Source organism: Mugil cephalus, chromosome 6 (assembly GCF_022458985.1).
Source record: "Mugil cephalus isolate CIBA_MC_2020 chromosome 6, CIBA_Mcephalus_1.1, whole genome shotgun sequence".
Classification (NCBI taxonomy): Eukaryota; Metazoa; Chordata; class Actinopteri; order Mugiliformes; family Mugilidae; genus Mugil; species Mugil cephalus.
The window spans coordinates 3161985-3181201 of record NC_061775.1 but is presented as its reverse complement, the minus strand read 5'-3'; the positions used below and the strand labels follow the sequence as shown (position 1 = coordinate 3181201).

General features: G+C 40.8%; 1 protein-coding gene across 15 annotated transcripts in view; it reads left to right on the top strand.

Annotated features, from left to right (window-relative positions):
* Positions 1-4929: 4929 nt before the first annotated feature.
* The window catches only part of LOC125009984 (unconventional myosin-IXb), a 49361-nt gene continuing 35073 nt past the window's right edge, over positions 4930-19217 (top strand). For 11 of the 15 annotated variants that reach the window (XM_047588313.1, XM_047588312.1, XM_047588309.1 and 8 more), the window contains exon 1: positions 4932-5379. The gene's annotated coding sequence lies outside the window, so the exon portion shown is untranslated. Of the gene's footprint in view, positions 5380-19217 lie in introns of all 15 variants that reach the window. The other 4 variants (XM_047588315.1, XM_047588314.1, XM_047588317.1 and 1 more) reach the window with 1 other exon arrangement.

The window sequence follows — 19217 nt, the reverse complement described above, 5'->3', positions numbered from 1 at the left end:
TTAAACGAAGCTGTGGCGAGACTGTTGTCGTAAATGGAATGAGGAAAACACAATTTAAAAAAAAAAAAAAACGCACAACACGCCAGTGCAACCTGAGGTGTCAACAACACCCATGACTGTTGAAAACGCCCTTACTCTGGAAATATAACTTCAAACACTGCTGTAACCACAAAGTACGCATTTTAAGCCGCAGGCGCGTGTGTGTGTTTTTCACTGACATGCACAGCCAGACTTGCAAGTCTCTAGTGGCGTTAAAACACATTACGTCGGTCCAGGGCTGTGATGGTTTGTCCAGTGACCTACATCGCATTACTGAGTATGTTTTAGCTGTTCCTGTCATATTCCTTCATCTCCTATCAGGCTGTGTGAGAGGCAGAGCATGGAGACAGGTTGCAGGTCCATCACATGGCAAACACATACAACTGACTGCACGTCCTTACAATGGGGGGATATCACCGACAAGCAAACTTCACTCACAAAATCCCACTCAGTCAGGTAGGACTTGAACATATGTGAAAATATCTGAACACAGTAGTGGTGAAAGAAAGAAAGATAATATCTCTTGTGCAATTAAAGGAAACTGGGGAAGTTTATTGTGCGTTTGAACACACATGATGATGTTTGAGCAGAACGTAACAAGGCAAGGCACCATGAGAGCAGAAACTGTTTGCATGGAAATGTCTTCTTCTTTGTTTACTGATTTTCAGACCCTTTTTTATTCAGATGAGAATAGTATGAATTGTGAATTGTTTTGAAGAACGCAGCATTGGAAAATGTGCGTATGAGAAAGCCTTCAAGATGATTTGCGGTGTTTTGCCACATCCCACTGTCAGTAATTTCCCATCTTCACTCTGGTGAATAATAAACACTTTCTTTTACTGAACAGATGAAGATGGTCACGGCCCATTCTGCTTTTTTAATACTTGAGTGTTTATTGGGTTTTCTTCTGAACAAACTAACACAAGTGTGTGTGTGTGTATGTGTGTGTGTGTGTGTGTGTGTGTGTGTGTGTGTATATATATATATATGCACAAGTACATAGTTTATTTTCCTGTCAATTAAGTAAAAAAAGGATACACAAAAAAATCTAAAACAAAAGTAAACATGACATCTATTGTATTAGTAGGCTGCTATCGCAGAGGTCATGTATCCGGAGGTCAATAAAAATCTTCCAGTCCATTTCTTCATTTATTTAAAAAAAACAAAAACAAAAAACATTTCCTGTCAGTATGAGTGGAAAGGATTTTTTTTTTCAGTTGTACAAAGCTCTCTTATAGTTACAAGCCATTGTTCTAATGCAGGGGGTTACTTCTCATGCCAATCTCTTATGGCCTTCTTGCTCACAACCACAATACCTTCTTGTGTCAATAGCACAGATTCAAGATTCGACTTCAAGTACAACAATGATGAGCTACCTCTGATACAAACAGGAAAAAGTATGGTCACAGACACTCATAGAGCGACCATTTAAAGGCAGACTTTCTCTCCCCATCTAAACAAGACACATGTGCTTCCTTTCAAATGCTGCTGTGCTTACCATGTTCAGGAGAAAAGGCTGGCAGCGACCCGTCCGCCCCCCTCACCACCAACACCGGAGCTCCACAAGGTTGTGTCCGCTCCCCTTATTTGTTCTCCCTGTACACCAGTGACTGCACTCCAGTCACCCCTCCTTCAAGCTGGGTAAGTTTGTGGATGACACTACAGTCATATGACTCATCAAGGACGACTCAACACCTAAACAGTTTTTTCTCCAGAAAAAAAAAAACAGATGGTAGTTATTTATAGTAATCCACAGTCGTTTTAGAATATGACTCAAGAAAATACTGAGATTCCCAATGAAGTCACCTCTTCGTTACATACTTGAATTAGCCTAGACACCAACATTTGTCTAGCTGCAGTGTTGTCATGACTTACGGCTGATAACGACAAGCATTTTGTGTGCACGAGTTCCCTTGCGGACTCAGTCCTAGCTAACACTCTGCATTTATTCCAACCAAAGATTTTGCAAAGTGATCCCACACCTTTAATTCATGGCAGTCAGCTGACTGTTGGTTCTCCATGGCATACACCCTCAGTCAGGGCTGTCTATCTTTGTGGGGCCCTATGCAGGATGCTGTTTTGTGTCTCCTAGTTTGTCAACTAGTGCACTAATACAGAAATTCATCATCTGTTTTTATATTAAACATTGTAACATACCCTTCAAAACATGTATCCAGTAACACAGTTGTCACTTTTACAAGGTTTTTGCATGTATTTACATATTATACTGGTTAAGGTAATAAAACAGAGAAATGATCCACCGCTACAATAGTCCAGAATAATCAACAATAAGAATAATACGTATTATTGCTTAAAAAAATAGTGTTATTTAGAAAGGAGCAGCACACTTCTAGTTAGGGGGCTATAAAATACACACACTTTAGCCAAACTAAATTAAAGTAGACTAACACTGGTTTTATGACAGCATTCAAATCCTAGCAAGCTAACTCACATCACAACATTTTTAGCAGGAAAAATAACAAGCTAACTTGCTAAAAACTGGGCATTACACCTTCCCCAATCTGCTTTACATCACCAATATTTCCTTACTTTTATCCTTTGACCATTTGTCTTCTTCTTGCATTTTTCTTCCTCACTAGGATAATTTCTCTCTGATGCCATAACGCTGTTTAACATTCACATCTTCACTATAAATCAGCTGTCAGACGTCACTCACTGCTGACAGAGAAGTCCAACAATTCTGATTTAACTATGCCACAATAGCCAAAGTTTATCATTTTAGCTTATTTTATTTATATCCTACATTATTCTAGGCATATAAGGAATATAATAAGAAGAATTTGGAGCCCCCTAGTGGCTTAGGGGACCTACACATTTGCATAGGCCGCATATAGCAAGAAATGTCTCTGCCATCAGTGTAAAATTGCCAAGGCATATTAAAACCCCAAAATGGTGTTCTTCTGCAAGCATTGTCTGCACCAGCTGCCCTATAATATTACAAGTGACTGATTGGTGATATAGATAAGAGGAGTTTTAAACAATGAAGGAAACCACATCCCTTCCTGTTGTTGGTCTTTGAAATCAACTTCCAGAGTGTGCTGTCGGAAAACAGCAAAAAATATCAAAGATGTTTAATAAAAAAAAATAATTTAGACTGTAACAAAGAGTTTCTTACAAAAATTTGATTGAAATTATGCTTAGCTTCTTAAATGAAATGAAGGAAAACAGGTCAAGCTAGTAGACCACAGCATGGAGTTTTTCATTATGATGACAAAACTGGTGTTGACTAATTTATGAAACGAGACATACAGACTGGAGGTTTAAAGAGTCGGTCTTGGTTTACTGTAGTCTGGTGAACATGGATGGCTGCTTGGTGTTGAGAAGGCAACATCTGGTGGCCACAAAGCAACATTGCAGTCAACTTGAAGACTGTCCGGCAAATCACAGGGCTGAAAAATCTTCAGATAATTACGGTATATTTAATTGGATGGATGGATGGCAGATGTAATGCAGCGTAAACTTTTTTTTTTTTTTTTAAATTCTGTGCATTTGGAATGGTTAGTTTCACAATGCATTACACACACTACCATTAGTCAAATCAAGTTAATGTGTATCAGACTGTATTTGTATATTGAGGAAGTTCCTTTACGCTCTGTTAAATATGCTTTTTAAAGTGGTAAATAGTAAAACCTTTATTGCAGACTTGGAACATATTGAATTCAATATGGCACTAATACATAGGAATGAATTATCTAAGTATCAAAATGACAAACAACTGTGAATGTGTTGACAAATTTGTTACATTACGCCTCTACCAGGGTGGAACCAAATATCAGATTTTGTCCACTCATGGGTCCAAAATAGTAATTTATGTAGTACAAATACACACAGTGATCACAAGAATAACCACAGCCTATGGGCCTCATGGTTAACCTAACAATGTCCCACTACATACTGGAGTCGTTATGTTAATGTTAGATACTCCCACACAGATTTCTACTTATTAACAAAGTTAAGGAAGTGTCCTTTAAAATCATTCATAAATGCTACCCTGTCAAACATTATACAAACTGCACTTTTATTTGTATTTGCACCAGGAAACAGTTTTACATATATTTTGGCGCTGTACTCACAGCAAAAGATTCTGGGTGAAGTTCAGCAGAACTTATCATTAATCATCTCTGTAAAGAATTTGTGTTTACGTTGGGAAAATATATATTATTTGGCTTTTATATTAATCCTGACACAGAAGGAAAATGCTATTTCCTAATAAACATGCTCTTGCTTTTGGCAAAATATTGTATCCACAAAAAATATGTTCAACAACAACAACAACTGTTTATTTTTATGTTTATTTCATTTCACTTAGTGATTCAGGGCGGGACAGTGATTCGTGGTTAACTGATATCGCTGCTGTGTGCTGTGCGTGGGTTTTCGCCGTGTACTCCGGCTTCCTCCCGCCTCCAAAGACATGCTCGATAGACTGATTGGTGACTCTAAATTGACCCTAGGTGTGAATGCCACAGTCTTGTTTCCTCTTATATGTCTTATGTTATTATTGCTCTTTTATACTGTTCTTTGTATACTTTGCATGATTTAATTTCTAAAGCAAACAAACAAAAAAACTTAGCCTAACAATTAATCATCATGAGTAATTAGGCGTAGCCGGCTATTTAATTAGCCGTCTATTTAACGCTAAAATAAATGAAACTGAAAAAACTATGATAACATGTGTAACATGTTAATGAAGAACCTCCCCCGCAGGAAACCCAGCGAACACTGAGAGCTTGCACCACCTTGTAATCACACCACTAAACCCGCAGGGGGCGCAATTCTTCAACGAAAGCCTCACTGCAACAGGGCGCTTTCATTGTACAGAATCAGGCTTCTGCCTTTTTCCTCAACTTTTTTTTCACCGCTCGGGCTGCTTCTGTTATTCCGGCTCCGAGAGAGGAAGTAGCGACAGGCTAGCTGGTTAGCCGGTCTGAAACCACACAGTCTGTAAGGAGGGACTGGACTTTTGAGTCCGTTTCATCCCAGAAACGACCATTTCGTTATTTAAGATTTGAGAAGGCTACGATTTATTTTTTAAATCTCTCCCTCGGTGTTTTTTTTTTCCCTTTCCGCTCTGGTTCGAAACCTTCAAACTGACTCAACTCTGAGCTTTGTCTGTGGCTGTGACTCCAGCGCTGGTAGCCCTGTTTGATACACACCAGGCTTATTTCCATTAAAAGGAGGAAAACAAAGAAACATCTGCGAAGCTGCGACGTGAAACCGTTTTTTTTTTTTTTTTTTTTGAAGTTTTCTCGCCAATTGGCTGAATCGCTGGGAAGGCAGATGAGGATTACACCGGGACAATGAGAAAATTAGCTGGCAAAGGTAAGTCAAATCAAATACTGAAGCTCTTTAGGGCTTCGTGTGGGCTTTTCATTTAAAGAAAAAGGTCCCCTACGAGGTGTTACGTTTGTTTGCGTGAATATTTGGTTCCGTTGGGGGGTATGTGTTTAGCTAGTAGGCGCTGTATTGACTGGGCTCTTGTAGGAAGTTATTGTAAACCTCTTGCGAACAAAATGGAGCTAAGCAAAAGGTACATTTCCCAGTCGCCCTGGCCGACTGTAATGATAATAGGCGATAACAGCATGTCGCCTATTTAGTCAGTGACACATACTTGCGTCCAGACTGTGAATGAGCTGAGAATGTTGCGTGACTTGTTGCAGTGTAACGTCCCCAGACCTAGAGCTGGATGTGACTAACCTACATGTCAGTGGGCTGTTGTTCAGTTTGACTTCAGGAAACGTCCTGGTGCAGACTCTTGGAAACCTTTGACAAAAACCCAACCACAGTCGTCTAAAAGAGAGGGCAGCTGCAGTTTATCTAAATTACCAGCATGTCATAACTGTTATTATGAGCCATGCGTGGGGCACCGTTTATAGCTGAGTGAAGCCGTGTGATTGCCAGTGATGGGTAAGAGAAAATATGCTCTGAAATCTATGTAAATGGAACCTGAACAGCCACAACATTAAACTCACCGACCTGTGAATTGAAAGGTATTGATGGTCTCATCGCAATGTAATGTTGAAACCTGGGTCCCGACCACCACCTGAACACTGTTGCTGACCAAGCACCTCCTCATAGCAAGGGCAAAGGGGTGGTCCTTGTGTCCTTGTGTCCTGGTGTCCTTGTGCCGAATGTTCTCCAGATACCCATAGGCACCTGGCCATCCATGTAAAAGAAAACATGATTCATCAGACCAGACCAGACCACTTGTTTCCATTGCACTGCGGCCCAGTTCTGATGCTCACACGTCCATTGTAGGCGCCCTCAGCCATGGAGAGGAGTCACGATGGACTCCCCGACTGCTCTGTGGCTATAAAGCCTCATATAAAACAAACTGTGATGCACTGTGTTCTGATGCCTTTCTGTCAGAACAAACAGGAACTTTATTTCAGGAGTTGATTGAACCACACAAACAAGCCTTCGCTGCTCACATGCATCAGTGAGACGTGGCCCCCCATAGCCTTGACCCCGGTTCACTGCTTTTCTGTCCTTGGACAACTTTTGATAGGTACTAAGCACAGCAGACCGGGACAACACCCCACTAAAGATGCAGGAGATGCTCCGACCAAGTTGTTTAGCTATTGAAACAGATGTCAAGACTATTTAATATATCCTCTTTGATTATGTTATGATTTTCCTAATGTTATGGCTGATATGGTATATACTGTTATACTGGTATAGAATTATTATTACCAAATGACATTTTTATGCTTTGTTTTTTCCAAAAGTAAGTTTAAGCATTACTAAGATCTTAAGGTCAGGTATAAGATCTGTATTACACCCAATCAGACTTTATCTGAATACTATTGACTGTGTGGCTGAGTGATATCAGCACTGACTGCCCCCGACAACTTTCCCCACCCATGCGTTACTGTTTTTGTGTTGGAGGATATGTTTGAAATCAATAACTTGGCATTTGTCATGCAATGCAATTGTGATTGATGTCGCTATATTGCAGAATTTACTGGTGTGATTGTTATGTACCAGTTTCTTCCATATGCTAGCGCTTTTGGTTAACCATAATGAAATTTGCACTGCCTAGCTCTCGCTACATTAGCGTTGCCAGGTGGTTGGAAAAAAAAGAAGAAGTAGAGAAGAAAAACAAATCATATACGATAACATATAAATGACCTATCCCTCTCTGTTTCCCTCTTGGCGTTTCTCTGATTTGCTTTGCATTGAATAGTGTCCTAACTGGTAGGCCTAAGTCCTTTCATTATGGTACAATAACATATTTACACATCCTTCTGGTTTAGGGATCTGCAACAAATGTACTGTTATCTGGTGAGTCTGCGTAACAGAAGTGGGTGAGGCAATGACGTACTTTATATTACAATAGTGTTTCACTTTAGTTTTGTAGCAGTTTTATAAGCAAATGAAAGATTTTCATAGACTATGCCATTTGTCCCACCTTGTTAAATTTGACTTTTAATATAGCTACTGTTTAGTTTATTTTCTGTCGTTACAACCTTTAAATTTGAAGTCAGACTTGTTTTAGTATGTTTGAGTATTTTAGTAGCAGTTCAGGTTAAAGTTTATTTGGATTTCAGTATAGTTATGTTTGTATATTAATTAGTATAGATTCTCTGTAATAGTTGTGTGTCATGGAAGCTTTTAATTAATATTTAATTAATGCACTGTGTGTCCATGCATGTGTATTTTTTTATTAAGTCAATATTAGAGCCTACGATAGAGCATCTTATAATAATTCTGTTAAAAAAAATAGTATGCAATGTAATCCATCACTTACTGACTAAAAATAACCTGTAAGCCATATTCTCCAGTCATAATGGGTGTTGGCGTATGGAGCAGTTGTGCAGCACCTGTAAGCCAGGCTGCATTGGGCCTGCCAACCATGCAGCGCCATCCAAGCGTCCACACATTCACTTCATTCACTGCTCCCATCTGTCGTATTCAAAGTTGAATTAACATACCAATCCCTCTGAGGGAGCTTATAGAATCAAATCTCCATTTATTACACTATTCCCTGTCCAGCAGTTTTATTAGACATTTAGAAATGTCAAAGGAAGAGCTGAGCTATAACTGAATGATATAAACACACAATGGCTTCTAAAAATAACGTGAACGGCATACTACACCAGCACTGTAATATTAAGATTTTTTTTAGCTAAATAAACATTTTCCAATATTCAATTATTACAAGCACAAAACCCTCAAATGATTGCATTCCATTCCAGCCAATTTTATCCCATACCCTCTGAAAGTATTTCTAAACAGTCAGGCAGTCCACAGAATGGCTGTCTGCCATCTTTTGAAAGAAAAGGGCCATATGGCCCCCTGCTAATGGTTTGTACTCTGCAAGCACTGCTGCAGATCTGACAGTGGTTGAGGATGAGAAGGGGGAAGGGAAGGACGACCAGTTACACCTCCAGCTCAGCCTTGAGTTGTCATTACACACACATTCTAGATCGAGTTGTGTGAGTCTGCAGGTGAAAATATAATTTCCTCAATCATAGCTGTAGCAGTATTTCTCGCATGAGACTAAAGGAGATCCATCTTACACATTCAGCTTATTACTTTCATTTCCATACTACCTAGTCACCTAGTATGTGACTACATATTGTATTCCCCACAGTTTTATCTCCCAAGGCTGTGTCCTGTTTACTGTAGTGTTATATGCCTGAATGCCCATGTTTTTAATAAATTTCGGTCCGCAGCTGATTTAAATATTAAACACGAAGGAAGGAACTTTAATTGTAATGCAACATTATCACCCAGCTTGCTTAACCACAGCCAACAAGATAATTAATAGAACTTCAAACCTTTTTTTAAAAAAGTGTCAGTAATGCAGTGTGGGGAAAAGCGTAGTAAGGAAATGACACTGGGTTATTTTAATGAAGATGTGATGTGAAATTACAATGTCTGTTGTGGTTAGAAACTCATGAGCGTTTTGTTTGTAGCTGATGAATTACGAGGTGTCAGTTTTAGGTTGAAGCCAGCAAAAAAAAAAAAAAAAAAAAAGATAACAAAGAAACTGTAGGTTGCAGAGCATTAGTCAACCGCTTGATCTAGAGTATCTTATCTATAACGTTCCCAGGGTATGATTTGTGTTGGGGGGTTTCTAGAGTTTGTTTTGCATGATCAGTGTGAGAAATTAGGTTAAAGTGGATGGTGTGTAATGTCCTATATGTTGATGATTTGCATTGCACTTTTGTGTTTATATGGAAAATCTGCAGAAAAAAACTTTCTTGTTTTGAATAATTATAAAGATTCTAAATACAGGTGTAAAAAGTCAGAACTAGAAATGCATCACTTTGTTGATATGGGCCAGTGTCTTTCTTTAGCTTCTATCATCTTTTTTTGGCTAAATGTTATGCTGGCTATTTATTGTCTGATTCAGGAAATCCTTAGTAAGTATATATTATTTTATGTATTTTAGTTTTGTATTGTATGCGTGTCTAATTTCATTTACATTTAATTTAACAATAGAAATCCTTCTCTCTGAACACGTAGTTGTATGGTGGAACAGAAAAGCTATTTATATCAACGCTTGTGTCATAAATGTATGAAAATATAGATTTGCGCACACGCAAAGATAGTGTGATGGGCCACTGTTACAAAAGAATAAGTGACATTAAAAATAAAACGAGCATGAATCTGTGATATTGTGGCCTAGAAGTAGATAATCATTGCATCTCTTTTTAACCCTGTTCATGCAAGTCTGTGGGCTATTCTTGAGTTTCTGTGCTCTTCTTTCTATATTTTCCTCCGGTGTCTGACAAATTAAGGTCTCTGACAGAACAAGGACAGAGAAGCAGTTTGAGCTGTGGTGTGCTGTCGCAGCGCAGCAATTGCTAATGAGTCCCAGAGCAGCCATTGTCTCTATGTGCAGCTGCTGTACCGGACTATGTAGGCTACCTGTGTGATGATGCAGACATCTGCAGTCCCGTGACTCCACAGAGAAGTCTCAGTGGGATGCATAAACCAACTAACTCCGCTAAAAAAAATATATTGGTCCAAAACACTGTCTGAATGCTGTTTGTGTTGTGGGACATATAACTGTGGGCTGAATCAGAAAGACCATACTATTTACGTTATACTATATTCTTTTTACATGTTTGGTCTTGTAAATGTGGGGAAATGAACATTGAAGCCTCAGAAAGTTTCTCTACTATATGAGGAAAAGGGCGGGCTCATTGCCAAGGGCTTGGCGAGAACGCTCAGACATGTAGAGGCCTGTGTTTCTATTTACGTGTGTACTCGTCAGGAAAATGTCGATACCGCGCTGTTACATACGCTGCTGCTAGGCTGGGCTAGGTGTAAACTGGTGGGTTCAGGTGCAAGAAATTTAACTACAGCAGAAACGAAGCTGACGAATCATTCAACCGTTGAGAGACTGCCACCTCCGTATCTTCACATCGCAGACAGTGACATTTGATTTGAATAGCCTGCGAGGGGTAAAACTGGACGATTCCCATCTGAGTTGCCTGTTCACTCAGTAAAGCAGGCTGGGTTGGTGTATGTACGTGGAAGCAGGGATGAATGGAAAGAAGGAGGTCGGAAAGGAGAAATGGGACACCAGCATGCGCGCTATGTGTGTGCGCTTTTGTGTACATAGAGTGTGTCAGCGTTGGGTCGAGAAGTGTCACTGGAATGCTCCAGGGTTCACCTTTCTGTTGATGCGGAGAATAAAAATCCTTTGGTGCAGCAGAAAGTAGGAGCCAACGTTTTCAATGTGCAGTCTTTATTTTATAAAGACTGAGGTGAGACGAGAGAGCACACAAATGAAAGTAAGTGAAAATGGTTGTGTATGGGAGTAGACCAAGAGGCAAAAAGAGGAAGAGTGGGGAAGTCTTTCGATTCCTTGGTAACTAGCTCCTGGTATGCTCTTTCAGTGTGGTAAGCTGAATTTATGGGCTTTATAAATAGACCCAGCTGTAATGATAGGCTTTAAGTGAGGAAAAGGCAGAGTAACTGTTTAGGGATGGCCTACTTACAGTGCATTTGTTACTTGTGTATTATTATTCACTTCACTTGGCCATCATTGCAGTTTCCAAACACATCAAGCTAAGATAATTGGGATCAAAGCTTGATTGTGATGATTATGATTACACCAGATCTGCATGTTTACAGTCTGCGTATGGCACAGTCGTAGTTAGCCAGAGGTTTAACTGACACATTAAAGAATTTTCCACAGTGAAGTGAAACGTGCCGTCAGTGTCATGGATGGCACGTTTGAACTACGCTGAGTGATTTTATATGGAATTTAGATTTAACACTGTCTTTGATGTTCCTAATGTGAGTATTAACCTTCACTACCTGGCTTCAGGCGTGAAGCAATTTTTCTTTCTGTTGAAGGGATAGTTTTTTCTGTCAGTTAGGAAATTGGGGCATGGGACTGCAGATCTCCTGTTGAGGGACTGCTAGTTGTCAGCAGCAAATGAGCAGCAGCCACACAGTCCCACCAAACAAAACCATTTTAATGATAAAATCACACAAAAGTACTTTCTATGCGTGTGCTGTGTAGCTGTGTTTGTGTAAAACAAACAAGCAAAAAATGTCAATAAGTCAATAAATCTGAGCCTGGGTTGGGGTCTGTATGTCAGCCGCTGTGCCTTCCTGTGGAGAAAGGGGACTGTTGTGTCTGTGGATTCAGACTGACTAGTAGATGGCTGTGGTGAGTGTAATAACCACCCCCTTCATCCTCTCTGTGGTCACTGATCCTGTCCCTTGGCTCTGGATTATGGTGGAGAGAGGGCACACCCTGAGGCTCTGTTTGCTGCCGCTCTGCACCATAGTCCAGAATGCACTTGCACGGCTAACGAGGGCCACTCACATATACTACGTTGACTCTGTCTGTTTATCCAGCCCACTAGTTATCTCTAGGTTAAATCCGAATCTTGTCCTTCTTACCTGTGTTATACATTCACCAGCAGAATCAGTTTTGTGATCAAAAATTTGGTCTAAAATGTACTTTTATGTAGCTCCTTGTTTTAAACATATTTGAAAGAACCACCATCTTTCCCATAGTAACTACTAACAGTTCACTCGAAGCCTCCACATTTTAAAAGCGTATCTGTACTAGCACAACCCGGGCTGGGCTTGTTTACATCTTAGTTACAGGAAGTAGTTTTCAGAGTCATTCCTAAGTCAGTCCTTTGAAATGACGCAAGGGGGAAAAAAAGGATAATCTCAGCAAGTCTATGCAGTCGAGGTGACAAACCATTCCCGTTGCATGTGCCAGGGTAGAAGCAATCCAGTTTTGGACAAACAGGTCTGGGAACTTTTTGAGGGTAACTACACACTGGGAGACTCCCCCCAAAACTACATATTTTAAAGGGTTTTTTCTTAAAAATTTGCATTTGCACAATGAAACGCTGAAGTCATAGCAAGCTGGAAGTAGGAAGAAGAACTTCTCCTAGTTCTGCATGGCCTACAGCACGGCCTACACAGCATACATAGCGTTTTACCAGTATTTCATGCAGCAGCGGTGGGCGGCCTTTGCTGTTTACGTGTTGAACCAATCGCTATCCACGTATGTCGCTGAAGGTTCCTCTTGTGTTGGGAAAGTACCAACCTGAGGTAAGAGCTTAAAAAAATCCAGAACTTTTAGATTCATTCTCAGTTCCTGCTGTGCAGAAACTTAAAAAAGGGTACTTTCTCCAGCACCTAGAGGTGTCTTACAGAGCGCCGCGACGAAAGTGTCGTGTTAGTATTTGAAAGTGTAACATTCGCTGTTGCAACGTGTCATTTAAGATAGTTGCAAAAATCGTTTTTTAACTGAAACGCCCTTCTAAATTGAGAGAGAAGCTAGAGTGCATCACACATTAACAATATGCTTTACTGATAGAAATATAGATAAATGGGTAGATAGTCTTTTCCCTTCCAAGTATTTTGTGTTCATGTAAACATAGTTTTTTATGTAATCTGTAAATGATTTAACCATGGCGCGGAACTTGATCGTTGGAAAACAAAATGCAAAATGTAACATTGTACATTTCACAATCAGATATTTCACACCAGTATGCGTATCTTGATCATTTTTTGCACATTGTTCTCAACACAAGGGTTGAACTCGATGTCCCAGTGTGCTAGCTGCAGCTTAGTCTTACCACTGGATGCCTGAAGGTCTGTGGAGAGTGACAAGAAAAAGAAAAAAAGCACAAGTACGCACAAGGGAGGCACAGAAAGGGAAAGAGATGGAAAGAAAGAAGTGAGCGAGCTGAAGGTTGAAGGAGAATGAGATGGAGCAGGAACAGTAGACCTTGGCTATGTGCTTACCATTGGCTGAGCGCCTCCCTATTCTGTTTGTTTTTGCTCTATTTTTACTGTGCAGTCTGGCTCTGGTCACTGATGAATGACACCATATGTATGTTATATTTCATCTGACAGAAATCATGTGGGATGTCTTGCCCAGGTGGGAGAGAGTGAGTGTTAAGAGACATGACGTGATCCATAAAGGAGAACAGACAGCGACTGTAGAAGAAAAACGTGTGTTTTTTGAAAAATACACATCGCTGCTTTTTACTCTGAATTAGGATCCCTTTTAATTTCATGACTCAATCACCTTTGTTCCTTAAATTACAGTCCAGTCCGCTTGTTTTAGAACAATATTGAAGGGTAGCGTGAGTAAACGATCATCCTGTGTCCTGGATGTAACAACATCATGAGGGAAGATTACATTCCTTTTAACTTGGTTTCTGGGTGAGAACCAAGGCTTTAGTTGACGTAGCTATGATAAATCAAAGTTTCCTCCTGCTACCTGCATTGTAGGCTTCCCAATAGGAGCCATTTTTAAATGTAGAAAATGGCATTGTTCCCACCTGTCTGGACTTTTTTTCTTCTGAACAGGGCGAAGATTGAAATGTCTTTGGGAGTACTGGGAGGATTTTAAATATGTATTTGGCACAGTGCAGTAGTTATTCTGGTGTTACAATGGAGTCATGTGTTTTGGAAGTGTTCTTAGTGCTGGGTAGCCCACATGAGTGAACGTGTACAATAATCCCCTCTGTCTGCCTGCTTTCCTTCACTTCCTTTTCTCCTCTTCCTGATTTCTGCCTGCAGCTGCCTCACATCTCCAGATGACATACTGTATGTTTGTGTGCGCTTGTGAATGTGGTTTATCAGGCTGAACGGGAAGGAAGTGTTTCCTGAACTCTAGACTATCTTAAGCAGCCCTCTGTTTATCCAATATATAATGCACCTGAATCAAATAAACACATGCCAGTGTTGGCACTTATTTAGTCCTTTTTGGTGCCAAGATGGACAAACATGTTTCTTTAAACAGATTACAAATACAGGTGAAGACAATAACACTAACATCTGCACCATGTAACCCAGAACGGCACTCCAAAAAATGCACCCATTTTGCCAACTACATCTCAAACTAAATCAGTTTCTGAATTATTCATATTGCTTACTTGTCTGACCAACACTCCAAAATCAAAATAAAAAGGTTAAACTCAGTTTTGTCCAGCGTGTATTATACTAAGGGGTACCCCACAACCATCTATTAGTCCAACATGGCGGAGATGAATGGGCCGGAAAACTGTCCGGAATTTTCTGTCACCACCAACTGCCGTGGAATCCCAGAATGAGTCGGTCACACTGCTTAGAGACTTCTGGGTTGCATTAAGTCAGACATCCCATGGCCTCACTGGTCTGGTGTATTTCATGTGGACGCAGCTTTGAATCTAAAGTTTCAGCTCATCACACTGGTTGAAAACATAGATTCTTCTAAACCATCGTCTTATCCTCGTATTGACCTGTGGATGAAAGAACCCCAGGGCTTGAGCATGTACACATTCATCTCTGGGAAATTCTTTAGGGATAATTTACATGTATATTTGCATGCAGACTTAACTTTACTCTGTTGCAGCACTCTGCAAGACGTTTGGTGAAATACAAAACACTCCTCCTGTCTCCTTTACTCACTTGAGGCTTGGCATCTGGACTGAGTTAAACCAGCAGTACCAAATGTTAGGCGGCGAGGAACAGAAGGGGGATGAGCAGTGGGGGGTTGAAGGGGAGGTGTTATAGGGTGGATTCGGGGGATATTCTCCGAAAGACGCTGATATGACAGGAGATATAGTGGGAGTGGGGCACAGTTGAGGAAGCAGTTAAAAACAGCAGTACACCTGAGGTAGACGGACGGGTTGAGACATGATGGAGCAATGTAAGGCTGTACCCAGGCCTGCTGGATTACTGACCTGCTGGGAAATGTACATGAAGTACGAGTTCATAAAGCTGTGGCTAAAAGTGAACTTTGGATTGGTTCAAGAAACAACAGGACAAACTTTGGAGGCTTGGAGGAGTAATTCAGTCATGATTTGGAGTTGTTTTGAATCTGGTTGTCCAGTGTGTTTACAGCCAACCCCAGCTGTGGATGTTTACCTCTCTGGCTTGGCTTGGGAGTGCGGGGTCATACCTACCTCCGAGGGATGGCAAAAGAACAACAGCCCGCTTCATTTTGTCGATACAGCACTCAGACACATGATATTGGCAGTGACAGATCAATATGATGCACTCAGATGACCATGTTAGAATTGATTTTCCTTATCCATCACAGTTATGGTAATTTATTACCATAGCTGCGAGCTGCTGGCGAGCTTCATGTAGTATGGAGACCAAGCAGTCACATTCTTGGGACAGAAATCAAACGGTGATGTTCATGACTTTAGTTACACAATAACACAATAACAGTACAATAACTAACATTGTTATTCTTTGCTCTTTTATGTTTCTTCTGTAGCAGCTTACTCGTGGAAGATAACTTTGGCCGTGAGCATGAATGGGGTAATATCACTAGGTCAAAGGCTGGATCCCTGCGGCTCCTCTCTCCTTTATCCCCTTCTTTAGACGGAGGCAGCAGATGCTCCTCAGCTCTGGTTTTATTGTTCATGGCTGGCCAGCCTGGTGGCTGACTTATAGATGGGGGAGGAGATGAGCTCTTAGTGCCCTTTTTCTTCTTTTTCCTTCACTCTCTCTTCACAGTTCTCTCTGTATCTGCGTTTGTCTTATTGAGCCCAGTTGGTGTTTGTTGGATGAGTTAATTCCCTGGTTGAGGTTTTGGTCCTTTTAAACAAAGGCCTGCATCTTTGAATAGGCCACATGGTACTAGTGGGAGGGCCCTGAACCATTCACAGCCATTTTGGGTGCAACTACACTTCCTTTAGAGCCTCAGGCTGATTTAGCACCACTCAGTAGCAACAGGAGCAATCACTCTCAAAAACGCAGATCCTGAGAGCTTTTATGAATTTCTAACAGAACATAAGCCAAAAACCACAGGGGGAGCACATACAAATGGACGTACACAGATTGAGTCTGTACTTCCTTTGCCTCTGTCTCTCATTGTGCCCGGAAGACAATGCTGCCTGACTTGGCAAAGAGCCAGCTCCTCTCATCTCCATTAGGTCATGCAGAGAGAGTTGTAGTGGTGATGGATACTTCAGTGGCTCCAGCTCCACTTTCCCTGGGAAGAGAAAAGGAGCCGGGCCTACAGCATTGCAGCCAGACACCCTGGAAGGAGCGCACGTAAACCTGGGGAATTTATAATGTTTGGAGTTCAGTCTAAATAAAAGTAGTAACATGTAACTGCATCCCAGATGTTCCAAATTGTTCAACTTTCGCCGCCTGACGGAGCCTTCAGGACATCCATCATTACAAGCACAGTAAAACAACAAAGCTTATATTATTATTCAATTAAATTATGTACAAGATATCAGATTTATAAAAGTTATACATTTTTACTAAAATGTATAACGAGTTATCGAGTACACAAGCATAAATGATTTGCATTGGTGTTGGCTACGTGCGTAGGTTTTGTCCTGCATTTCTATATCTCTCCTACAACGCTCATGCTAGTCCACTGTGACTATATAGAAGGCGTATCATAAGCAATGTGTCAGCGGAGCAGCAACCCCAGTCTGTACTTACATGGGATGTGTTCAGACACAGCACTCGACTGAAGGTCCCCCATGTTTATGCAGTACAATACGCAATCACTGCAGCTATGCATTAAAGATGCATAAAAAGTATGTGCATACCCTATATAGTGCTGACAGCTGGGTAGGTTAAAATAATATTCTGCAAGACACAAGTGAAAATGTGTTAGTTTAGTTTGTTTTAGTTTATTTATTAAAGAAAACAAATAAGAAAATCTATCAAAAGGCATCATAAAGCACGTAAAGTATTGCAATGTATATTCGGCTGCAGTTGTTTTTGAAATCATAGTGACTTCCGCTGGAAAAGCAGATATCTATGTCCTTCTCTCTCCTTCTCTGATGGTCGTATCAGTGACTAGTTACTTCCAGGGTGAGAGCTGCTAGTGTCCCTGACTCATAACATTTATCAGGAATGCATGTTTGGACCAGGCACACTGGTGACATCACAGATGCCTTTCCTTCGGTGTTTTCTGTAACCATGTATTGAGTGTGAGCCACACAGTTAAGGAGTGAGAGGAGGAATGAGAAACACTGCAGATGAGTATTAGTTCATTGAGTCTTGTTCCTTTGAGTCATTAAGTCATCCACTTCCTGCCAGATCATAGAGTCAGCCGGTGGTGTCTCACCACTGACTGGTTGCTCTGTTTATACAGTCTGCGTGTGTGTCTATACACACATATATATATGAGTTTGTGTGTCAGTCCTGGGAGGTCCATTAGGAAGAAAATTTACTGCAGTGAACACTAAGAGTGTAACACTAAGATTTTTATACATCTCAAAGTGAGATGATAAATTGTCCATATAAAGGCAAGATATTTCTTTTTGCTCTTCGATAATTGGCACACTGGATCCTTCCCCCTCCTCTTCTTTGTTCTCTGGGTGGAGCTTTTTGTGACGTTTTTGAAGGTGGATGAAGAAGACACGCTACATGTTATGAGGCAGGAGAGTGAGACCTGGTTGGCTTATTCCAGTTTTGCCAAAACGTGAGACATTCCTGTTTTACTGCCAGTTATAATCATGTGCTTGTTTTATGCTGCTATTTTTCTTTTCCCTATTTGTCCAAGTTCTGGTAGTTAGGCTGCTTGACTTGACGGTGTGTATAATTGGTCTTTTACAATTGTGCTTGTCAGGAACATAGTTTATAAAATGTGCCATAACAGTCTGTGTTAACAGTGCGCCTCAGAGAAATATTGATCCCAAGGCAGTTGTAATAGTTCCTGTGAGGTAGAGGATTGAAAATCTGTCTGTGCATGAACATGTGTGGTCTAAGTAAAAGCAAAAATCCAAGTAGTGATTTCCTAGGGTACCCACATTGTGTACCCCCCACAAATACTAGCTCGTTCTTTCTGGTGTTTTTTTTTTTTTGTGAAATAAAAAATACATGTGGATTTAATTTAAGTCTTCTTAACATGCTCTGCTTTCTGCTGTACTTTTTTTTCACTTTAATCATTTAAAGGATAATTTATTCCTGGGGTGCTCCACTTTTGCGTACTAATAAATGATCTCAGTGACATTTCTCTGGAACAGTGGAATTAATTCACTGAAAGCCCACCAGATAATGAGGGGTTGGGTAGGATAATGTTAAAGAGTTCATCGGGGATGAACGGTACCTGCTTTAAGGAATGTCAGCTTTAAGGAGCTTGTTAGTTGTTAATGCCTCCTCCTGCACATAGTAAGCAGGTGAAGAGCCCCTCTCCACCCTCAGCTGTAGCCTTGAGCTCTGGTGTCTTCCCATCAACTCCCAGTAAGCACATAAGTGCCAGGATAAGCCAAGGCAAAGCAGACAACCCAGCGTCTTATCTGAGGAATGCTGGGCATCGTCACAGAGGATCTCCTCTGCAGGGAGGAAGCTGTATTATCTCAAAGCCTCTGTCTCCTTTGATTGTCCCCTGGGACCCGTCTCTCTCTTTTCTGTCTCACTTTTAGATGTTTGCTTTTTTTTTCTGCATCTCTTCTTCTGCCTGTGTCCCTTTGCCATTGAGCCAGTAATGACTACTTTTTACTCCCTCCTCTTACACACGGATAGAACTGGTTGAAAGAGCAGCTCAGGAGTTAAAGTGACAGATTTAAACCAGACAGAGCTCATGATGGGGGATAATGATGACGCTGTCCTTTGTGGTCTCTCCAGTTTTGCATGCCGTGGCATTTTACAGACTTGCATGTTTTTGGGACTGTGGTCAGCTGGCCTGGCAGTGGCACAAGCTCATGAGTCTCAAATTGCTCTGTTTTCCTCTAATTTTCTGCTGTGACCTAGAT